General features: G+C 49.2%; 1 protein-coding gene across 4 annotated transcripts in view; it reads left to right on the top strand.

The window, feature by feature from the left end:
• Positions 1-24,245, top strand: part of DLG5 (discs large MAGUK scaffold protein 5) — a 1,179,851-nt gene that overhangs the window by 211,307 nt on the left and 944,299 nt on the right. The window lies entirely within an intron of this gene.

The raw sequence follows: 24,245 nt of genomic DNA, 5'->3' as shown, positions 1-24,245 counted from the left end.
CCACCCAGAAGTGACATGGGCTAGAGCCTCATATAGGAACCAAACCTGCACAGTGAACATGGTTCTGTTCGCTCCCTCATCAGAATGAATTTTCAAGGTGCATGTGACCATCCCGATACAGGATGTAAATCACTCTACACTGGTGCCATTGTATGGGTACCAGAGTTGGAGAAAGGCATGGGATGCTCTTCACACTATTTTCTCTTCTTGGAAAAAGATGGGGAAGGTCCCTGGGGTATCCTGGATTTATACCTGTTGAATTATTTTCTGTAGAAAGATATATTCAAAATACTCATGCTAGCATTAGATCCTACCCGCCCTCCATCCAAGAGACTGGATGGTGCCCTTGGACTTCCATGGTGCATATTTCCATATACCTGTCCTGCAGTCCCACAGGTGTTGCCTGTGGTTCACGGTCGGCTAGGAATACTTTCAATATGCCCTGGTCCCATTTGTCCTTATCTTAGCCCCACAAATGTTTATGAAAGTTCTGAAAGTGGTTGATGCCCAACTTTGGAGGCCTAGAGTACATGCATTCCCCTACCTGTACAACTGGTTGCTAAAGATGGGCTCCCTGCAGTTAGTTGGTGACCATCTTCTGCAAACGTACATCTGAGCCCTGCATAGAGGCTTCCATCGGAGCAGTTCTGTACATGGTGGTGTTCAAGTCCCTTTCTCCACTACATTGAGACTTGGACATTCTGGGTATGATCTTGATGTTTTGAGATCAATCCTGCAATTTGTTCAAGATTGGTGTGAGGCTTCTTGATCTTGTGTGTTTTCATCCTCCAAAATGCTAGGTGGGGCATGTTGAGTCCTCAGAGAAAGCTCAAATCACAGTGGGCTCAGTATCAGGGTTGCCTCTTTGATTCGATTTAGGTCATGTGGGAGAGATAGCTCAGGTTTTGCAATGGTGGCTGTCAGATGCGTTTCTGAATTGTGGCAGGCCATACTCACCGCTGCAATCATAGCTGAGTTGTGTCCGATGCAACATGATCACCTAGGAGAGGTGGAGATGATGCACTTCGCACTTAAAACCTTCCTGTCGTCCATCACAGGCAGACTTATGCCGGTTCTTATGGACAACACAACCACCTTGGGGTACTGCAACGTCCTGGGTGGAATGGCTTCCTTGGCCCTGTCTCATGTGAGTGCTTGCCTTTGAAAATGGCTGGAACAGCACTTGACATGGTCTTTGTCAGAACGGATGAACTGAGCAGGTGTCATCTGGCAGATCACTAGTGGCGTTGCCATCTCAAGGTAGTGCAGAATATCTTCAAGCTCAAGGGGAGCGCTGGCTAAATGTATTTGCCACAGTTCTGGAATGAACAGTATCAGCTAGTTAGACAAGTTGTTCCAGCCGGGAAGGAACGAGAGATTCATGTCCACCTCCATACTGATAACTCTCCTGCCTTCTGTTCTATAGTTTGAGAAAGACTGGGCCAGAGCCATCTTGATTGCATTCAACTGTGTCAAGTGAGTGTACCCAAAGATTCTGAACATGTGCCCTGCAGTCAGGTTTCTGCTTTGGGAGGGCTTTTTGTTTCAGCAGTAAAGCAGGGTCCTGCATCCTGACCCACACAACTCAACTCCACATGCATGGAGATTGAATATGCTTGAAATGCTGTGCGAGGTAGTGGATGTTACACTTGCTGCAAAGACTCCTTTCATAAAGTAGGTCTACTTTGGGCCAAATTCCTTTCTTGGTATGGTACCCCATAAACTGACCCCCTTACATGCAAACATTTCTGGTGTTTGTTTTCTCCTGACAGTGAAGTAGCCGTCAATCAATCAGTGTACTTGTAGAGTGCAATTTGTCACCTGTGAGGGTACCCATGCACTAGCAGGGTCCAGGGTTTCAGTCCCAAAGCCAGGTATTCAGCATCCTAAGGAACTCCTGTATAGTAGGGAGGGCTTGAAGCCGTTCCAGGCTTTGGCTCTAATGCAGGAGAAGGAGCGTCATTCTGCTCCGCTGCGTTGTATGCAGGGGGTATGGGCCACTGTGAAGGAGGCATAGCTGAAGTGTCTGGGGGGTTTGTGGAATCTCTAGCAGTGGTTGATGTAGACGGGTCTGGAGTCTCCCTAATGCATGGATGAGTAGCTTGAACAAGCATCTCTTCTAAACCAGGAGCCATTGGAGATTTTTGTGGTGGGGGGTGATGAGCCTTGGTGCAGCATTCTGGATGGTGTGTAGTCTTTGAACTAGGTGGGCCTCTATTCCCACGTAGAGGGTGTTTACTTGATTGTCGTCTGATGACGAGGGCTTGGGTTATGGTGCGTCAAGCATTTTGAGGAAGACACTAGGAAATCTTACTTAATGTGCAGGATGCGGAAGCAGGAGAATGACACTGCATTGACATGGAACCTCGTAGTGAGTTTGCTCTTCAGGACAATACTGAGATTCCTGGCATGCTAAGCTGGGGGTGGAGTGGGCTTCGGTTCTGTGGGCCTCTAGGAGGAGTCTCAGGGGGACTGGTCGCTGTCCTTTAGAACACAGTATTGAAACTGCAGTAGAACACAAGGAATTAATTAACAGGCAACTTCTGGAAGTGCATTACCTACTCTGGCTATCTGACTTTGTTGTCTCATGCTTGAGCAAGATAGTGTGAATTTACAGAAAATACACATTCATTTTAGCTTCTGGAGCACCTTCCATTGCTTCTATGACAAAAAATCATAAGAGGACACATTCTTCTCTTGTAGGGGATTTCCATGTATAGTCATAAGCATTGAATATTCCCCGCCCGCCTGCGGGGACCCCGGAGCACTTTTTCCAATATAACTTCTTAAGTGTCCATGTTCGCCTTACTTCAGAAAGGCCTGCCAAGTCACTTAACCCCTTCGCTGCCAGGCCTTTTCCCCCTCCTGTGCCAGGCCTTTTTTTGCCTATTTGGGGCAGTTCGCGCTTAGGCCCGCATAACTTTTTGTCCACATAAGCTAACCAAGCCAAATTTGCGTCCTTTTTTTCCAACATCCTAGGGATTCTGGAGGTACCCAGACTTTGTGGGTTCCCCTGAAAGAGGCCAAGAAATTGGCCAAAATACAGGGAAAATTTTGTTTTTTTTCAAAAAAATTGGAAAAAGTGGCTGCAGAAGAAGGCTTGTGGTTTTTCCCCTGAAAATGGCATCAACAAAGGGTTTGCGGTGCTAAACTCAGCAGCTTCCCAGCTTTCAGGAACAGGCAGACTTGAATCAGAAAACCCAATTTTTCAACACAATTTTGGCATTTTTCTGGGACATACCCCATTTTTGCAATTTTTTGTGCTTTCAGCCTCCTTCCAGTCAATGACAGAAATGGGCATGAAACCAATGCTGGATCCCAGAAACCTAAACATTTCCGAAACGTAGACAAAATTCTGAATTCAGCAAGGGGTAATTTGTGTAGATCCTACAAGGGTTTCCTACAGAAAATAACAACTGAAAAAGAAAAATATTGAAATTTAGGTGAAAAAAACATAAATGTTTCTCTACGTTTTACTCTGTAACTTTTCCCTGCAATGTCAGATTATCGAAAGCAATATACCGTTACGTCTGCTGGACTCCTCTGGTTGCGGGGATATATAGGGCTTGTAGGTTCATCAAGAACCCGAGGAACCCAGAGCCAATAAATGAGCTGCACCCTGACGTGCGTTTTCATTCTATACCGGGTATACAGCAATTCATTTGCTGAAATATAAAGAGTAAAAAATTGCTATCAAGAAAACCTTTGTATTTCCAAAAAGGGCACAAGATAAGGTGTTGAGGAGCAGTGGTTATTTGCACATCTCTGAATTCCGGGGTGATCATACTAGCATGTGAATTACAGGGCTTTTCTCAAATAGATGTCTTTTTTACCCACTCTCCTATATTTGGAAGGAAAAAATGTAGAGAAAGACAAGGGGCAATAACACTTGTTTTGCTAATCTATGTTCCCCCAAGTCTCCCGATAAAAATGATACCTCACTTGTGTGGGTAGGCCTAGCGCCCGCGACAGGAAACGCCCCAAAGCGCAACGTGGACACATCCAAATTTTTGGAAGACAACAGAGGTGTTTTTTGCGAAGTGCCTACCTGTAGATTTTGGCCTCTAGCTCAGCCGGCACCTAGGGAAACCTACCAAACCTGTGCATTTCTGAAAACTAGAGACCTAGGGGAATCCAAGGAGGGGTGACTTGCGGGGCTCGGACCAGGTTCTGTTACCCAGAATCCTTTGCAAACCTCAAAATTTGGCTAAAAAAAACACATGTTCCTCACATTTCTGTGGCAGAAAGATCTGGAATCTGAGATGAGCCACAAATTTCCTTTCACCCAGCGTTCCCCCAAGTCTCCCGATAAAAATGATACCTCACTTGTGTGGGTAGGCCTAGCGCCCGCGACAGGAAATGCCCCAAAGCGCAACGTGGACACATCCAAATTTTTGGAAGACAACAGAGGTGATTTTTGCGAAGTGCCTACCTGTAGATTTTGGCCTCTAGCTCAGCCGGCACCTAGGGAAACCTACCAAACCTGTGCATTTCTGAAAACTAGAGACCTAGGGGAATCCAAGGAGGGGTGACTTGCGGGGCTCGGACCAGGTTCTGTTACCCAGAATCCTTTGCAAACCTCAAAATTTGGCTAAAAAAACACATGTTCCTCACATTTCTGTGGCAGAAAGATCTGGAATCTGAGAGGAGCCAAAAATGTCTTTTTACCCAGCGTTCCCCCAAGTCTCCCGATAAAAATGATACCTCACTTGTGTGGGTAGGCCTAGCGCCCGCGACAGGAAACGCCCCAAAGCGCAACGTGGACACATCCAAATTTTTGGAAGACAACAGAGGTGATTTTTGCGAAGTGCCTACCTGTAGATTTTGGCCGCTAGCTCAGCCGGCACCTAGGGAAGCCTACCAAACCTGTGCATTTCTGAAAACTAGAGACTTAGGGGAATCCAAGGAGGGGTGACTTGCGGGGCTCGGACCAGGTTCTGTTACCCAGAATCCTTTGCAAACCTCAAAATTTGGCTAAAAAAACACATGTTCCTCACATTTCTGTGGCAGAAAGTTCTGGAATCTGAGAGGAGCTACAAATTTCCTTCCACCCAGCGTTCCCCCAAGTCTCCCGATAAAAATGATACCTCACTTGTGTGGGTAGGCCTAGTGCCGGCGACAGGAAACAGCCCAAAGCGCAACGTGGACACATCCTAAATTTTGGAAAAAAACAGAGGTGTTTTTTGCGAAGTGCCTACCTGTAGATTTTGGCCTCTAGCTCAGCCGGCACCTAGGGAAACCTACCAAACCTGTGCATTTCTGAAAACTAGAGACCTAGGGGAATCCAAGGAGGGGTGACTTGCGGGGCTCGGACAAGGTTCTGTTACCCAGAATCCTTTGCAAACCTCAAAATTTGGCTAAAAAAACACATGTTCCTCACATTTCGGTGACAGAAAGTTCTGGAATCTAAGAGGAGCCACAAATTTCCTTCCACCCAGCGTTCCCCCAAGTCTCCCGATAAAAATGATACCTCACTTGTGTGGGTTGGCCTAGCGCCCGCGACAGGAAATGGCCCAAAACACAACCTGGACACATCACATTTTTTCATAGAAAACAGGGCCTACCTGTGGATTTTGGCCTCTAGCTCAGCCGGCACCTGGGGAAACCTAGCAAACCAGCGCATTTTTGAAAACTAGAAACCCAGGGGAATCCAAGATGGGGTGAATTGTGGGGCTCTGACCAGGTTCTGTTACCCAGAATCCTTTGCAAACCTCAAATTTTGGCTAAAAAAACATGTTTTCCTCACATTTCAGTGACAGAAAGTTCTGGAATCTGAGAGGAGCCACACATTTCCTTCCACCTAGCCGGGCCCAGGGGGGGCAGAAATGGCCTAAAATAAATTTGTCCCCCAACCCCCCTGCCCCCCCGGGAGCGACCCTTGCCTATGGGGTCGCCCCCCCCTTGCGTGACATTGGTGCCAAAAAAAAAATCCCCGGTGCCTAGTGGTTTCTGCCCCCCTTGGGGGCAGATTGACCTACAATCGGCCAATCTGCCCCCAAGGGGGGCAGAAATGGTCTAAATACAATTTGCCCCCCAGGGGAGCGACCCTTGCCTAATGGGTCGCTCCCCATCTCTACAAAAACAAACAAAAAAAAACCACAAAAAAAACAATTTGCCCTGGCGCCTAGAGGTTTCTGCCCCCCCCCGGGGGCAGATCGGCCTAATACCAATAGGCCGATCTGCCCCCGGGGGGGCAGAAATGGCCTAAAATAAATTTCCCCCACAACCCCCCCCGGGGAGCGACCCTTGCCTGCAAGGTCGCTCCCCTTGCGTGACGGCGCAAAAAAAAGATCCCTGGTGCCTAGTGGTTTCTGCCCCCCTTGGGGGCAGATTGACCTACAATCGGCCAATCTGCCTCCAAGGGGGGCAGAAATGGTCTAAATACAATTTGCCCCCCAGGGGAGCGACCCTTGCCTAATGCGTCGCTCCCCATCTCTAAAAAAACAAACAAACAAAAAAAAAACCCACACAAAAAAAAATTTGCCCTGGCGCCTAAAGGTTTCTGCCCCCCCCCCCCCCCGGGGGCAGATCGGCCTAATACAAATAGGCCGATCTGCCCCCAGGGGGGCAGAAATGGCCTAAAATAAATTTACCCCCCCGGGGAGCGACCCTTGCCTGCAAGGTCGCTCCCCTTGCGTGACTGCGCAAAAAAAAGATCCCTGGTGCCTAGTGGTTTCTGCCCCCCTTGGGGGCAGATTGACCTACAATCGGCCAATCTGCCCCCAAGGGGGGGCAGAAATGGTCTAAATACAATTTGCCCCCCAGGGGAGCGACCCTTGCCTAATGGGTCGCTCCCCATCTCTACAAAAACAAACAAACAAACAAAAAAAACCCACAAAAAAAACAATTTGCCCTGGCGCCTAGAGGTTTCTGCCCCCCCCCGGGGCAGATCGGCCTAATACCAATAGGCCGATCTGCCCCCGGGGGGTCAGAAATGGCCTAAAATAAATTTGCCCCCACAACCCCCCCCGGGGAGCGACCCTTGCCTGCAAGGTCGCTCCCCTTGCGTGACGGCGCAAAAAAAAGATCCCTGGTGCCTAGTGGTTTCTGCCCCCCTTGGGGGCAGATTGACCTACAATCGGCCAATCTGCCTCCAAGGGGGGCAGAAATGGTCTAAATACAATTTGCCCCCCAGGGGAGCGACCCTTGCCTAATGCGTCGCTCCCCATCTCTAAAAAAACAAACAAACAAAAAAAAAACCCACACAAAAAAAATTTTGCCCTGGCGCCTAAAGGTTTCTGCCCCCCCCCGGGGGCAGATCGGCCTAATACAAATAGGCCGATCTGCCCCCGGGGGGGCAGAGATGGCCTAAAATAAATTTGCCCCCCCACCCCCCCGGGGAGCGACCCTTGCCTGCAAGGTCACTCCCCTTGCGTGACTGCGCAAAAAAAAGATCCCTGGTGCCTAGTGGTTTCTGCCCCCCTTGGGGGCAGATTGACCTACAATTGGCCAATCTGCCCCCAAGGGGGGCAGAAATGGTCTAAATACAATTTGCCCCCCAGGGGAGCGACCCTTGCCTAATGCGTCGCTCCCCATCTCTAAAAAAACAAACAAACAAAAAAAAAAAACACAAAAAAAACAATTTGCCCTGGCGCCTAGAGGTTTCTGCCCCCCCTGTGGGCAGATCGGCCTAATACTAATAGCAGAAATGGCCTAAAATAAATTTGCCCCCCTCACCCCCCCCCCACCCCCCCCTCACCCCCCCCCCTACAATCGGCCAATTGGGGGGCAGAAATGGTCTAAATACAATTTGCCCCCCAGGGGAGCGACCCTTGCCTAAGGGGACGCTCCCCATCTGTAAAACACAACAACAACAAAAATCCCTGGTGCCTAGTGGTTTCTGCCCCCCGTGGGGGCAGATCGGCCTAATAACGTTAGATTTTCTTCTGTGTTTCTTTGCAGCTCGTCCTTAATGGGCATTTGGCCCTTTTTTCTTTTTTACTTTGTCTATGCCTGTGTAATACCCCATGGTGCGAGTGTTGATTAATATTGTTGTCACCAATATGGGAGTTATTATCTTTATAATGAGATTTTCCCCTGTATGATTTATACGACCTGTTGTCTGTTGACCTGACATAACTTGAGGTCGTACTTTATGACTCTCCAGCAAATAGGAGCTTCTTATTGAATAATTGATTTCTCTATCAGAATTATAATTAATATGTTGTATAATCAGATAGGTGGATTACCAATTTTTAAAAGAGTATTTCTTATGTCGCTTATTTGTGCATACACAGATCTGAGGTGATTTTTTAGAGCCTGGACTATCCCGATGTGGCCCTACCATTAGTTTTTGGAGGGTAAGCAATGTGGATGTTTTACTGCCTAATTGGCTTTCGCACATTTTCTCTCCCTAGAAACGTTCATAAATCACTTGGCACTTTAGGGATCCTGCACTTCCGTATGGGGTTGCACAACATAATTTACTGTGAATACATTGCCCTTATAAGCTATGTTACTCTAACCTTGGTTTCTTTCTCTCTAAATTCTCTTAGGTTTTTGATTTTCATATCTGTGGAAATATCCACGATTTAAAGGATTAGGTGTGTAATTAGGTCCTGACGAATCGCATAAGGTAATTCTTCTGTAACAAGCGAGAAACATGTTGACCAACTGCATAGAGTGTCTCTTTTATACTATTTCCTTTTAAGAGACACAACAACTATACCTACCTATATTTTTATGGGGTTGGTGGACATTATTCCACTAACTCCCCGTTTATTGGTTTTAATCATGTCAGAGGTATTAGCATGAGAATTAAAATCATTAGTCGTTACCTCTAGTCATTTTTAATCATTTCTATATACCAATCCTTCACTTCATTGTTTTTGACCGGCTATACTCGATTCTCAAAAAGATCTCCGGCAAAGAGCCCCCTTGCGGGGCCCGTTAGGCATTGCAGCGCCGGCCTGACGAGGAGCTAGCCCTATGATGAAGCATGTCACCGGATGGTGAGCGAGGGCTCTTGCTTCGAAAAACTTCGGTTTTCATCTACTGATTGAACCATCTACTTGAAAGAAACCCACAGTACTGTGTGGAACCGTGTGTAATCTTTTTTGATTTGCATATCTCAGGCTACCCTGCAGACCAGACCTCCTGACGAAGTTCGGAGGACAAATGAGACATCCCAACCTCTCTTTTTTGAATTTGGCAGCATGGCTCCTGAGTTAGTCCAGTATGGTCATCTAAACCTTCCACAGGATTGTATGGAAATCCTTAAGGAGGCGAAGCGGCCATCTACTCGGTCAGCATACTCCTTCAAGTGGAAAAGATTCTGCATCTGGTGTTCCTCTAAGGGGATAGACCCTACATCTTGCAAGGAAGATGTCATTCTCCCTTACTTGTTACAATTGGCACAATCTGGCCTGCAACTTTCTTCAATGAAAGTTCATTTGGCAGCTTTAACTGCGTATAGGAAAACTCCTTCGCAAACCTCTTTCTTTAGAATTCCAGTTATCAAAGATTTCCTAGAGGGGTTAAAGAATGTCTTTCCTCCAGTTAGACGCCCTTCTCCACCATGGGAACTTAATGTGGTCCTTTCACGTCTAATGCAACAGCCATTCGAACCCATCTCTCCAACACCTCACTTGGAAGACGGACTTTCTAGTGGCAATCACTTCAACACGAAGAGTTAGCGAAATCCAGGCCCTCTGTACCCCCTTACACAGTATTTCACTCCTCTAAAGTAGTCCTACGAACACATACTAAATTTCTACCCAAGGTTATATTCGACTTTCACATCAACCAGTCGATTTCCCTTTCCTGCTTTCTTTCCAAACCCTTCTACTCCAGCAGAGAGAGCTCTCCATTCACTAGATGTTAATAGGGTGTTGAAATTTTATCTAGATAAGACCAATCCCCTACAGAGAACTTCACAACTGTTTGTTAATTATGGTACGTCCGTACCGGTTTAGCCACCTCCAAGCAATCGATATTGAGATGGATAGCCTCCTGTATTTTATTTTGCTATCAACTAGATAAGAAAACCCTACAGGGTAAACCAAAAGCACATTCCACCAGAGGCAAGTCGGCAACGACTGCTTTATTGCGGAATGTTCCATTAGCAGAAATTTGTGAAGCTGCGACTTGGAGATTGGTTTACACCTTTACTAATCATTATTGCCTCGACTCAGATGCTAGGGCAGATGCTCAAGTAGGACAGGCTTCTCTTAGGAATCTCTTTGCTTGAGAGAATATTCTCTGACTACTTTATGTGCTCCTCCGTGTGTTATGGGATGGGCTTGCTATTCTATTCAGCGCTTTTGACTATACATGGAAATCCCCTACGAGAGAAGGTATAGTTTCTTACCTGTAACTCCAGCTCTCTCGTAGGGGTATTTCCATGATAGTCATAAGCAACCCTCCCACCTTCCCGGGGGAGCAGATAGATTGCTTTATTATATTAATATTTATTATCAACTAATAACTGCCTGCAAAAAGAACTGAGGTAACTTCCTCTCTCTAGGCATGATGGGATACTGAAGGACTGGCTGTTCTTAAAGGCACAGTCTCCTTTTTCTTCATTACTAATGGCAGCCTATGGGCTACACTGCTCTGCACTCCTTCATAGGGGTTTTCTGGTATAAAAAGATTTGTGTCGGAATTTTTCTGAAAAATTATATTCATTTGTTCAGGCAATTTAATGCATTTTCTTCAAGGACAATCTGAATGATGAAGTTTGAACACTGTAGCCCTTCCTGTAGGCTGCATGGGAACATTCTTAAGTGACTTGGCAGGCCTTTCTGAAGTGAAGCGAACATGGACAGTTAAGAAGTTATATTGGAAAAAGTGCTCCGGGGTCCCCGCAGGCAGGCGGGGAATATTCAACGCTTATGACTATCATGGAAATACCCCTACGAGAGAACTGGAGTTACAGGTAAGAAACTATACCTTCTCTGTCATGGTTTATCATACCCAGCAGAGGTTCACCATTTTTCACAGGGTAAAATCACTTTGTAACTCACCTGAATTACTAACCTGAGTATAGCACCTTCAGCAAATCATTTATTTTGTGGATAAAATGTGTTATCACTCTTCATGTGTGATCCTTTTTCTGGCAGAGGGAGTTTGCTGCTCATTCAGGGCATGATTGTAGTGCAACCCCTGCCATCCTCCCTGACCTGCTGCTGATTTCCAAAGACTGTGCACAGCAGTGGATTGACTACCTGCTTGGGTTTGCGCCAGGCTCTTTCCCCAATCCCTGAGTGGAACAACCCTCTGCACATGCCAAAGGCTGTGCTCAGCGAACATTAAAGTGACCTTATAGTTGGCTACGATAATAAGATTTTCTCTTATGGGGGCATAGCTAAGCGCCAGCCGAGATGGCCGCCATTTAACGGAACTCTGTAACTAGCTCACAAATCCCCCTAAAATATCTGCTCAAAAATCTGAGCTGCTCACTGACATTGGTGTTGTGGGCATAGTCGGAGGGACGGGGTGCACGATCGAGTGACCCCTCGAGAGCTGGGACCCCTTGTGCCCCGTAGATGGGCGTGTGGGCCTGCGACCTGAGGACTGAGGCATGGCTGCCCAAGGCACAGGTGAAGAACCGGGGAACACTGCAGCTGGAATCTCCAGCCTGCCGTGGTGACTGAGCACTGCAGACGGGGCGGGATGCCCATTCAGGGGACCCGCGTGAGGTGGAGCCACTCTCAGCCTGTAAATTGCTGGCTGTGGCCAGCATGGCTGCCACCTGGAACCTGTGATGCAAGTGAGGAGTTGCGGAGCGTCATGGCGGAATCGCCTGCCTGTTCTCCCCCCCCCACACTCTTCAATTGGATACAGGGTGGCTGGAGGTGGAGGACGAGCTGAGGTGTGAGAGGAGCCACGGATCAAGTGGGCATGGTTCCCTTCCCTTCCCTCCCCTGGCCGGGATTGCCTAGGCTGTCCGGGAGCACTGGTAGACGGGCAGGTTAGAGACTGGGCCCGAGCATAGTGGCTGGTCCTGCTGCCCAGCCCTGGAAGACCGCGGGTACCCTGGATCCTGGAAGACAGCGGGTACCCTGGATGTGGGGTGCAATCTCTCCTTGGACCACCCGGAGGGCGTAGCAAAGATGAGCCTGCTGTTTTGACATTGGCAGCAGGGCCACAGATGCGTTGGGAGTGGTGGGCTCCTGAACTGGTGGGAGTGGCCAGGTCCCCTCCTGGATTCTTTGTGCTGTACGGCGGGTGGTGAGAGGGCCTGGTGCTCTTGCCGGCATAAGTGGGGGGAGATGGCTGGTGAGTGGCATCTGTAGTAGAGGTGTAAGAATACTGTACTCTAAGGAGACTGCGTCAGAGGCACTCACAATGCATGGTAAGAATGAGGCACGAAACAAGAGATTCCAGATGGTCCCTTGGGGAGGAGGGGAGGTGGGGTTGCGGAGCGGGTACTCTTTCAGCATGGTCAGGAACAAAGGGCAACTCCCACCGTAGACAAATAAAATGTATAAATATGCTATTTCAAGGCAGGCGGGGGGCCTGCAGCACTGGAGGATGCCGAGGCAGGTGGGGGATGAATTGGGGGCCCCCAGGGTGAACCCTCCTTAAGTGCAATAATGGCAGCCATTTAGGACCTGGGACTGGCTGGAAGGGTCATGAGCCGCAGGCCGTACTGGCTAGCGGAGCAACTGAGGAGGATCTAGCGGAGGAAAGAGGACGGACCCCCTACCACAGAGGCAGGATCCTGGACTGGGGGAGTGTGGTCTCTGACACCATAGATGGCCAAATCCAATGTGGTCCGCCGCGGAGACTGCAGAGTCTTAATGATGATGGCATCCTGGCTGTGACTGGGGGATGGTTGGATGCTGAGCCCTCCTGGTCTTCGGGACTGGACGGTTCTAGCCAGAGCTACTGTAGGAAGTTGTCTCTGTATGTACTATTTCAAAGTAAGAAATAGTGTGCACAGAGTCCAAGGGTTCCCCTTAGAGGTAAGATAGGGGCAAAAAGAGATAATTCGAATGCTCTATTTTGTGGTAGTGTGGTCGAGCAGCAGGCTTATCAGAGGGTAGTGTTAAGCATTTGTTGTACACACACAGGCAATAAATGAGGAACACACACTCAAAGACAATTCCGGGCCAATAGGTTTTTATATAGAAAAATATATTTTCTTAGTTTATTTTAAGAACCACAGGTTCAAGATTTACAATCAATACTTCAAATGAAAGGTACTTCACTTAGGTATCATGGGAACTTTGAATCAGCAAAATAGCATGTACAGTTTAGGCACAAATGGCAATAAGCTATTTTAAAACTAGACACAGTGCAAATCTCAACAGTTCCTGGGGGAGGTAAGTATTTGTTAGTTTTGCAGGTAAGTAAACCACCTACAGGGTTCAAAGTTGGGTCCAAAGTAGCCCACAGTTGGGGGTTCAGGGCAACCCCAAAGTTACCACACCAGCAGCTCAGGGCCGGTCAGGTGCAGAGGTCAAAGTGGTGCCCAAAACGCATAGACTTCAATGGAGAAGGGGGTGCCCCGGTTCCTGTGTGCCAGCAGGTAAGTACCCGCAACTTCGGAGGGCAGACCAGGGGGGTTTTGTAGGGCACCATGGGGGGGGGGGGAAACACAAGTCAGCACAGAAAGTACACCCTCAGCGGCACGGGGGCGGCCGGGTGCAGAGTGCAAACAGGTGGGTGGTTTGCAATAGGTTCCAATGGGAGACCCAGGGGGTCTCTTCAGCGAAGCAGGCAGGCAAGGGGCGGGGGCTCCTCGGGGTAGCCACCACCTGGGCAAGGAAGAGGGCCACCTGGGAGTCATTTCTACACTGGAGGTCGGATCCTTCAGGTGCTGGGGGCTGCGGGTGCAGTGTCTTTACCAGGCGTCGTGTTCTTAGAAACAGGCAGTTGCGGTCAGGGGGAGCCTCTGGATTCCCTCTGCAGGCTTCGCTGGTGGGGCTAAGGGGGGCTTAGGGGGCTCAACTCTGGCTACTCACAGGGTCGCAGTCGTCGGGCAGTCCTCCCTGTAGTGTTGGTTCTCCGCATGTCGAGCCGGGGGCATCGGTCGCTTCCGGCGGTAAATGTGTGGTCTTTAAAAGTTGCTTCTTTGATGCAAAGTTGCAGTCTTTGTGGAACATGGCCGCTGTCCTCTGGAGTTCTTGGTCCTTTTAGATGCAGGGTAGTCCTCTGAGGCTTCAGAGGTTGCTGGACCCTGGGGGACGTGTCGCTGTTGCAGTTTTTCTCGAAGTGGGGAGACAGGCCGGTAGGGCTGGGGCCAAAGCAGTTGGTGTCTCCGTCTTCTCTGCAGGGCTTCAGGTCAGCAGTCCTTCTTCGTCTTCAGGTTGCAGGAATCTGTTTTCCTAGGTTCTGGGGGCCCCTAAATACTCAATTTAGGGGTGTGTTTAGGTCTGGGGGGTTAGTAGCTAATGGCTACTAGCCCTGAGGGTGGCTACACCCTCTTTGTGCCTCCTTCCTGAGGGGAGGGGGGCACATCCCTAATCCTATTGGGGGAATCCTCAATCTGCAAGATGGAGGATTTCTAAAAGTCAGTCACCTCAGCTCAGGGCACCTTAGGCGTTGTCCTGACTGGCCAGTGACTCCTCCCTGGAGGCATTTCCTTACAGCTACCTATTGGAAACTGATGGTAGCCCTTTGCACACTTGGAGTGGGTTCTGGCTACTAGTCCGGAGCCCGGTCAGAACAGGCAGGCGCTGTAGAACAAATAAATATTTTGGGGGGAATTTGAGTTAACTGTTTGTGATAGGAAATGGTGAAGGTTGGTATTGGTGGTGTAAGCCCACCAACACAAGAGTTTGAATTCTTAAGGGCGACAGGGGCTCCGCTGAGGTGGGTGGTTCAAAGCCTGCTAGACGGGGTTGCTGGGATGTGGGAGTTCCTAGCTGAGGAATGCTAATCAGCAGTGTCTTGTTCTGCACTGTTTGTTTGGTATTGCACTGCCGTACGGCGACCTGTGACATTACTGGGGTCGAGGAGGTACACAAGGGTGGGGGATAAATGCAGTAAGCCTCCTAGGTATATAGAAAAGTTCCCTAATGGCAGCCACGATAACATGCACCCTTAGGGTAATGATGTGGAATATAAATGAGGCTGGAAGCTCCATTAAACACACCATAGTCCTTCAGTACTTGCGCAGACATGGCCCAGACCTAATTGTTACAGGAAATGCATCTCAAAGGGAATCACCACAAGGTGCTAGACAGGTTCAGTTATCAGCTGGTGGCATACGTGGGTTAAACAGCAGACTCTAGGGGAGTGGGCATCCACCTTAAAAAATCAATACCATTCATTTTGACTCACACCTGGTGGGACACATTAGGACATTATGTGGCAGTCTCTGGGGAATGGGAGGGCCACACACTCAACATATGCTCAGTTTATGCCCCTCTGAGACTCCAATGGGTCTACTCTTGCGGACCTGGGTGCTCTGCTGGTAGATCTCCGACTTTTGGGATGTTATATGAATCTCGTGGTTGACCTGGGGCTGGAAAGAATTACATGAGCGAAGGCGCCCAAATCTTCGGTGACCGTGCAATCTTTTTTGGACTCCTTTGGCCTGACAGACTTGTGGAGGGAACACAACCTGGGGACAATGCATTTCACTTATTCCTCCATGCCCCATGGTAGCTCGTTGAGGCTGGACTATCTATCCCCCACATGGACACATGTTGGGAGGTTCAAGGAGGCCAAGCATTACCTGAGGGATTTCAGACCATTCCCATGTAGGAGTTACATTGCTGGTTCCCAGACAATCATACTCCCTGCCGGCTAGACTAGACCCTTGGCATGTGACGGATAAGTCTTTCAGGGGTGAAATAAGTGAGAGGGCTACACAATAGTTTGAGGAAAATCAGGGGTCAGTGAAATCTGCCTGTATTTTGTAGAACGCCTTTAAAAATGTAATCCAGGGACCTGCTCAGGATTTGATAGGCAACAAGAAAAAGGAACAAAATCTGCAGGGCGCGGAGCTTGAATGGGAAATTGAAACCCTTGAGACCCGCTATCACCGAGATTGGGGAGGTGGGGTGGATGATGGTCTTCTGCACCAACCGAGGCTCAAGCGACAAGAGCTGCGTACATTGGCCGAACACCACCCCGGGATTACGTGTTGGTGTCCAGCGACGAGTGTACGAACTGGGCGATAAAGCCTATCAGCTATTGGCTTGGTTGGACAAATGGGACCGAAAACATTCATGGGTCAGGGAGATATAGAACAAGGAGGGTACCCCCTGTATGTCCAACTGTGCCATTGTGGAAGCCTTCTCTACTTATTATGAGGAGGTCTACACCTCAGTGACGCGGATGACCGAGAAGGAATGTATTGACCTCCTGCGGGCCATTCAGAAAGAAAGAAGGGCTTTGGATGGTGAGTTGACTGTCGAAGAGGTTGCCTCGGCATTGCCTGATCTACAGTCGGGCAAGGCAGCAGGGCCAAATCGACTTTCAGCAGAATTTTTTTAATGCATGGAAAGCAAGGTAGCCAAGCACATGCCCATATTTCGGGAGGCATGGAGGGCAGGGCTGCTACCGGCGGATCAGAGGACTGAAGCCATTGTAGAGATTCCAAAAAAAGGCAGACCCCCGGAGGAATGTGCCTCTTGTAGGCCCATCACCCTTCTCAATACGAAGGTCAAGGCCTTGGTGAAGGTCTTGGCAACCAGACTGCGTGTAGTCATCACAAATCTGAACCACCCAGACCAATCTGGCTTCATGCCGTCAAGATGTACGTGCTTGAATCTGAGGCAGCTATGCGGGATTCTGCATATGACAAAACACCAGAGCAATGAAGAAGCGACACTCCTGTCTCTCGATTCCAAGATGGCCTTTGATTGTGTGGAGTGGCCATACATCTTCACCACTCTTAAGAGGTTTGGTGCCGGTCCTGCAGTTCCTGGACTGGATCAGACTGCTTGCACCAGGATCAGGTTGCCCGGGGGGGCGGATTAATGCTATGCTCTCACAACCCTTTGACCTGCGCAGAGGCATCTGCTTTCCTCTATCCTATTTGCGCTGGCACTTGAGCCCTTGGAGGTGTGGATCCACCAGGGGCCCATGATTCGAGGTATAGGTCTGGCGTGGCATGGGAGGAGCATATTTCCTTGTACGCAGATGACTTTCTGCTATGTCACCAACCCATTGATGGTTCATTGATAAAATAATGCATGTTCTTTGCATATTTGGGGAGCACTCCGGTTACCAGATTAATGGGGCAAATCATTGGTCCTCCCCCTGCGGGGGCCCTACCCCACTTTGCCCCCAGATTGCACTGCACCGATCTGCCAGGAGGGCTTTAAGTGTTTGGGTTTACTTGACTCTAGGAGTCAGGAGTGGAAAAACCTACAGCCCCAGCCCGACAAATTTCAAAGAGATGTGGATCACTGGAGGGCGTTGCCACTCTCCTTGATGGTTAGAGCCGCTCTCTTCAAAATGATGAAATTGCCTTGTCTCCTATATGTCTTCGAGAACACTCCCTATAGGATACCGGCAGTGGTGTTTCAACAACTGGATCGGGGAATTAGACTGCTGTTAAGGGGCCGTGGCTGCTCCTGTGTCCCACTGCAAAAATTGAAGTTAGGGGCCAATGAGGGGTGGGCTGACCATCCCGTACCCACTGCACTACTACTGGCCGACACAATTGGTCACCATTAATACCTGGGCCTTTGCTCATCAAGGGGCTTTAGCTTTTCATGTGGACAGAGATGCAATGGGCAGGGAGGGATATGAATCAGTCTTATTTACCCACGCGAGCTTGAAACCATTGCCGATGTACATTGGAACAGTGGTGAGAACATGGAATGACGCCATACATTTCTTGGTCTGGGGGGGTGTACTTTGACGGTAAAGATATCATCACAATTAAAATATTGCATCTATTTTTTAACAGCTAGGTTTGTATTCTTAGATGGTTAACGTTTGATTATGCTTTAAACACTGAGTAAACTGATAAGAGACCTAATGAGAAATCTTAGTTGAAATGGAATACCAGGCCTCGAAAAATCATACACATTTTATTAGACCTGCAGGTTGATTAATCTACTCAACCATACTGTAATGTACCTGACCTGTAAATTGGTCTCAAATTGTGCGATCCTTGGCAAATATTTTATAAAGTCACCTTTTTCTTTATTCTCACATGAGAGCACCTTCAAATGTCAGTTCAGCATTTCTGCTGTGCAAAAAAATGTTTGTTTGATTAAATGAACTAAATGTTTGCTCCATGTAGAATAAGAATGTAGACCACATGTAGTGTACATGTGATCCATGACTTGCCTCTTAGTTTCTGATAGCATTGTCAACAGGGGAGGAGTGTTGAATAATAAAAAAATAAGAAAGATGGTTTTTGTTTGGTTTGCTGGGCCAATATTATGTGAGCCAGTGAGCACACAAAGAAAGCTTATGTAGATTAAGGTGTTTTTCATTTGTTATGTACTTGTTTACATGATTCCATTAGCATGAAAGTTACAAAAAAAAAATTCTGATGGATACACCTACCTGTGGATTCCTCACCTCGCCAGCTTCGATGGAAATTTTTCTTCTAGCTCTGCACGTAGACGATGACGTCACAATTGCCCGACTCCATGCAACGCCGTACGACGTCATCCAGGCAATAAAAAGCCCTCGTCGACGTGCAGACGTCTGTTCCCTTTTTTCCGTGCCTTCGAGTAATGTTTTTTCTTTGAGGATAACATGGAGCTACAGTTGCACTTCGGTGTTACTGTGTCTGAGCCGAGAAAATCTGGCTTTAAACCTTGTAACCAGTGTGGGGGTCGGATGTCAGTCCCGGACCCCCATGAAAATTGTTTATGGTGCCTTAGTTCTGACCATGAGGTCGAGTCATGCGGATTGTGTCAACACATGAATCCTAAGGCACTTAAGGAGAGAGAGGCAAAGTTATTTCTATCCCGTTCCAAGAAAAGGAAGGAAAGGCGTCATCGCAGAGAGTCTTCTTTGAAATCTTCGAAGACAGATCAACACCACGGGGACCCTCGGCGTTGTCACAAGTCGCGACGCCGATCGAGCAGGGGCCGATCCATATCTGTCAGTTCGGCGCCGACCGTCACACCTCCGCCTCCAACGACTCTGGCTTCTCCGACTTCACCTTTGTCTATGTTTGAAGTTGAGCCTCATCAGGAGCCGACGGCTTCTCCGGGGCAGGAGATTCCTGGTCCATCTTCGGCCTCTATTCCGGCGCCGGTTCCACAGACTTATACGGCTTTCCCGGCGCCGGGTTCGGATCCAGCGGCAGTTTTAAATGCAATGTTCAATATCTTTTCCACCATGGCACCTGGTGGAGGGCATGCAGGTCCGTCAGGCCCTTTGGCTTTTAACTTGGGTGCTCCGGCCCCTTACAAGCTGACACCCTTTATGCCCTTTCTTCCTTCTGGATCCGCTTCGGCACTGATGCCTATGGCGTCGCTCAGGAAACCTGTGACTCCGACGACATCTGCTGTCCTGGCGCCGATGGATTCACCACGGATCCAGTCTATAGTGAAGTTGCCTGTGGCGCCGGAGGGTCCGGCGTCGGATGGATCCAAGGAGCGGCGTCGGCGAAGATTTTCGGCGTTCGCCGACACCTTATCGCTGCCGGGACGCGAATCCAGGCTCCGATCCCGGAGACTAGCTTTACGGCTCCTGGAGGAATACAGCAGACAACATTTGGAGGAAGGCGAGATCTTGGAGCCTTCGGGTGATTTCCAAGGCTTGGACACAGCAAGTGGCATTGACACTTCCCCTGAATGGGATTTGGCTTCCCCATGGGAGTATACTGAGAAAGCTGCATCATTTCATGCGGTAGCAAGGAAGGCTGCAGATTTTTTTAGACCTTCCTCTTCCTGCTGCAGAGGTGAAAACAAACCTTCTGACTGAAGTGCTGCATCCAGCGGTGGCGGAGCCTCTCTTGCCATTCAATGAGGCTCTTTTGGACCCCATTAAAGATACCTGGAAGAAGCCAGTGACTTCAGCAGCCGTCAACAGGGCGGTAGCGAGACGCTTTCGTGCGGCTCCAGGTGACCTGGACTGTCTCTCCAAACATCCAACTCCGGAGAGTTTGGTTGTTTAGGCATCATGCTCCTCCCGGTCAGCTCCTTGTTCGTTCCCCTGGACCCCTGCGGACAGGGAGTCTAAGAAAATGGACCAGGCAGCAAAGAAGGCCTTTTCTTCGTGCAGCATGGCCTTGCCGTCGACCAATACGACTTGCATTTTGGGGCGTTATATTCATGCCCTGATGGAGGAGGCTAAGGGTCATCCTGGATTGCCACACGAGGTGTTGCATCTATTAACGGACGCTCAGGCTGCAGCGACCCAGGTGATTCAATCTGGGCTGGACACCTCGGACTCCGTGGCAAGAGCTATGGGTACATCCATAGTAACGAGGTGACGGGCTTGGCTGCGTTCATCAGGTTTCTCCCCGGATGTGCAGACTACTCTCCTGGACCTGCCTTTTGATGGAGAAAAACTCTTTGGGGCAAAAGCAGATTCTGCCCTTGAATGCTTTAAAGAGAGCAGAGCCACAGCGAAGTCGTTGGGACTTCAAGCAGCCACTTCCTCTACCTTTAGATCTTTTAGAAAGTTTAGAGGTTTTGGTTGTGGCACCTCCTTTCGTGGCAGGCTCCAGGCGGCACAGCAATCTGCAGGATCCCTACCTTACAGATCCTTCAGAGGCAGGGGTAGAGTACGAACTAGAGGGGCCACCCAGCAGGACTCTGCCTCTTCCTCAGGAGGGGTGCAGCAGGGAAAGCAGCCGTAGTCCTCCACCACTCCCTGCTCACGTGTTTCCGGTAGGGGGAGGCTTACCCGATTTCTTCCCTTGTGGGAGTTTATAACATCAGACTTCTGGGTCATCGACATCGTGAAAAAGGGGTATGCTCTTCCCTTTCGGGAATTCCCTCCTCCCTTCCCTCCCCGCCCATCCTTCTGTTCGGACGACCATCTTCTGTTACTACAACAGGAGGTGTTATCCCTTTTGTCAAAGGGCACAGTGGAGTTGATCCCGGAGCAGGAGAGGGGTCAGGGCTGTTATTCAAGGTACTTCCTGATCCCCAAAAAGGATGGTTGATTGAGGCCAATCCTGGACCTGAGGATTTTGAATTGGTTCCTCAAACAGGAAAAGTTCAAGATGCTGACCCTGTCAAAGGTTCTTTTGGTGTTGAACGAAGGAGATTGGATGGTGTCTGTCGATTTGCAGGATGCGTACTTCCATATTCCGATCCTCAAATCTCACAGGAAGTATCTCCGGTTTGTAGTGGGGTCGCAGCATTACCAGTTTACGGTCCTCCCGTTTAGTCTTACTTCAGCACCTCGAGTCCTCACAAAGGTGATGGTGGTGGTTGCGGCAGAGCTCAGAAGAAGGGGGATAGTGGGATTTCCCTATCTTGACGATTGGTTGATCAAAGCCGAGTTTCCAGAGCTCGTGCGGCGTCACCTGCAGTCGACAACTCAGTTGTTGTTTGTAGGAAGTTGGCTCTGTATGTACTATTTCAAAGGACGAAATAGCATGCACAGAGTCCAAGGGTTCCCCTTTAGAAGTAAGATAGTGGCAAAAAGAGATAATTCTAATGCTCTATTTTGTGGTAGTTTGGTCGAGCAGTAGGCTTATCAGAGGGTAGTGTTAAGCATTTGTTGTACACACACAGGCAATAAATGAGGAACACACACTCAGACAATTCCAGGCCAATAGGTTTTTATATGGAAAAATATATGTTCGGTGGCATGTGTAGCTGCAGATACACATGTTGTGCATAGTCCGCCGTCTGGTGTTGGGTCGAAGTGTTACAAGTTGTTTTTGTTCGAAGAAGTCTTTTCGAGTCCCGAGACCGAGGGACTCCTCCTCCTTTGTTCCATTGCGCATGGGCGTCGACTCCATGTTAGATTGTTTTTTTTCCGCCATCGGGTTCGGACGTGTTCCTTTTCGCTCCGGGTTTCGGGACGGAAAGATAGTCTTAACTTCGGAAAACTACGTCGGTATTGTTTCGCTCGGTATCGGGTAAGAATAGAATCAACACCGAATCGTGAAGAGCTCCGGTAGCCCTTCGGGGTAATTTCGATCCCCCGTCGGGGCCTGGTCGGCCCGACCGCATGTAACATCGACACTGATGGAACGGACCCCGTTCCGATTCTGTCCTAAATGCCACAATAAATATCCATATACAGACCAACATTTGGTCTGTAACTTGTGCCTGTTGCCCGAGCACAAGGAAGAAACGTGTGAGGCCTGTCGTGCGTTTCGGTCCAGAAAAACGCTCCGTGACCGGCGAGCCAGAAGATTGCAGATGGCGTCCACGCCGACAGGACACCGAGAGTTCGAGGGACAAGGAGAAGAAGAGGAAGCCTTCTCCATCCATGAATCGGACTCGGAGGAATTCGACGTCGAAGAAACCATGAGTAAGACGTCGAAGCAAGCACCACACAAGAAAACAGACAAGGCCCAGGGGACGCCACTGCCAACAGGCCATGGCTCAACCCATAAAGTAGGTGACCGTCCATCGGCACCGAAAAAGGCCGAACTGGTGCCGAGATCGTCCGACTCGGGTCGAGACACAGGCACGCAGCAATCTCAGGACCGAGAAAGTGCTGCCGAAAAAGATCGACGCCGAGACAGCGGAACCGGAGCTGCTCGACGCAGAGACAGCGGCACCGAGGAAGATCGACGGCGAGAAAGCTCGACGTCGAAAAAGAAAAAATTCTCCTCGGAGCCGAAAACAAGCAGAGACACAGTTTCGGTGCCAAAACGACCAGCAACCGAACCACCTGCCAGCTCATATACAGAGGAACAATCACTGTCCTCTCAAATGCACAAACACAGATTTGAAGAAGAGTTACAGACCACTGATGTAGACCACACACAAAAGCGGATCTTCATACAAAGTGGGACAGGGAAGATCAGCACTCTTCCCCCAATCAGGAGAAAAAGGAGACTCGAGTTCCAAACACAAGAACAAACACCACAAAAAATGGTGAAGAAGGTAACTCCGCCACCCTCTCCTCCACCTGTAACTCACACATCACCGGCACAGACTCCGTCACATTCACTGGCTCATACCACCATGAGCCAAGACGACCAGGACGCTTGGGACCTATACGACGCCCCAGTATCAGACAATAGTCCTGAGTCGTACCCTACCAAGCCCTCACCACCTGAGGACAGCACAGCGTATGCACAGGTGGTAGCTAGGGCAGCAGAATTCCATAACGTGTCGTTACACGCAGAACCTGTCGAGGATGACTTCCTTTTCAACACCCTCTCCTCCACCCATAGCTCCTACCAAAGCCTACCTATGCTTCCAGGAATGCTAAGGCACGCAAAGCAGATCTTCAAAGAACCTGTCAAAAGTAGAGCGATTACTCCAAGGGTGGTGAAAAAATATAAAGCGCCGCCCACGGACCCTGCTTTTATCACCTCACAACTGCCACCAGATTCAGTCGTGGTAGGGGCAGCTCGTAAGAGAGCCAACTCGCACACATCAGGCGATGCACCACCTCCAGATAAAGAGAGCCGCAAGTTCGACGCAGCTGGGAAAAGGGTCGCAGTACAAGCTGCAAACCAGTGGCACCTCGCGAACTCTCAGGCGCTCCTAGCGCGATATGATAGAGCCCATTGGGACGAGATGCAGCATCTCATCGAGCATCTACCAAAGAATTTCAAAAACGGGCAAAACAAGTGGTTGAGGAGGGCCAAAACATCTCCAATAACCAAATACGCTCCTCTATGGACGCAGCGGACACAGCGGCAAGAACAATAAATACCGCAGTAACCATAAGAAGGCACGCATGGTTGCGCACATCTGGCTTTAAACCGGAAATACAGCAAGCGGTGCTCAATATGCCGTTCAATGAACAACAATTGTTTGGACCCGAAGTGGACACGGCAATTGAGAAATTGAAAAAGGACACGGACACAGCCAAGGCCATGGGCGCACTCTATTCCCCGCAGGGCAGAGGCACTTTCGGCACCTTCGGCAAAACAACCTTCAGAGGGGGGTTTCGGGGTCAAGCCACACAAGCCAGCACCTCACAATCTACACCGTCTACCTACCAGGGACAGTACCAAAGGGGAGGCTTTCGAGGCCAGTATAGAGGAGGACAATTCCCTAGAAACCGGGGAAAATTTCAAAGTACAAAAACCCCTGCAACCAAACAGTGACTCACAAGTCACTCAACCCCTTCACACAACATCAGTGGAGGGAAGACTAAGTCAGTTTTACAAATCTTGGGAGGAGATAACAACAGACACTTGGGTCTTAGCAATTATCCGACATGGTTATTGCATATAATTTCTCCAACTCCCTCCAAATGTCCCACCAAAAACACAGAATATG

The sequence above is a fragment of the Pleurodeles waltl genome, chromosome 6 (assembly GCF_031143425.1).
Source record: "Pleurodeles waltl isolate 20211129_DDA chromosome 6, aPleWal1.hap1.20221129, whole genome shotgun sequence".
NCBI classification, from domain to species: Eukaryota; Metazoa; Chordata; class Amphibia; order Caudata; family Salamandridae; genus Pleurodeles; species Pleurodeles waltl.
Note: the sequence above shows the minus strand (reverse complement) of the source record. Positions and strands in the feature narration are given on the sequence as shown.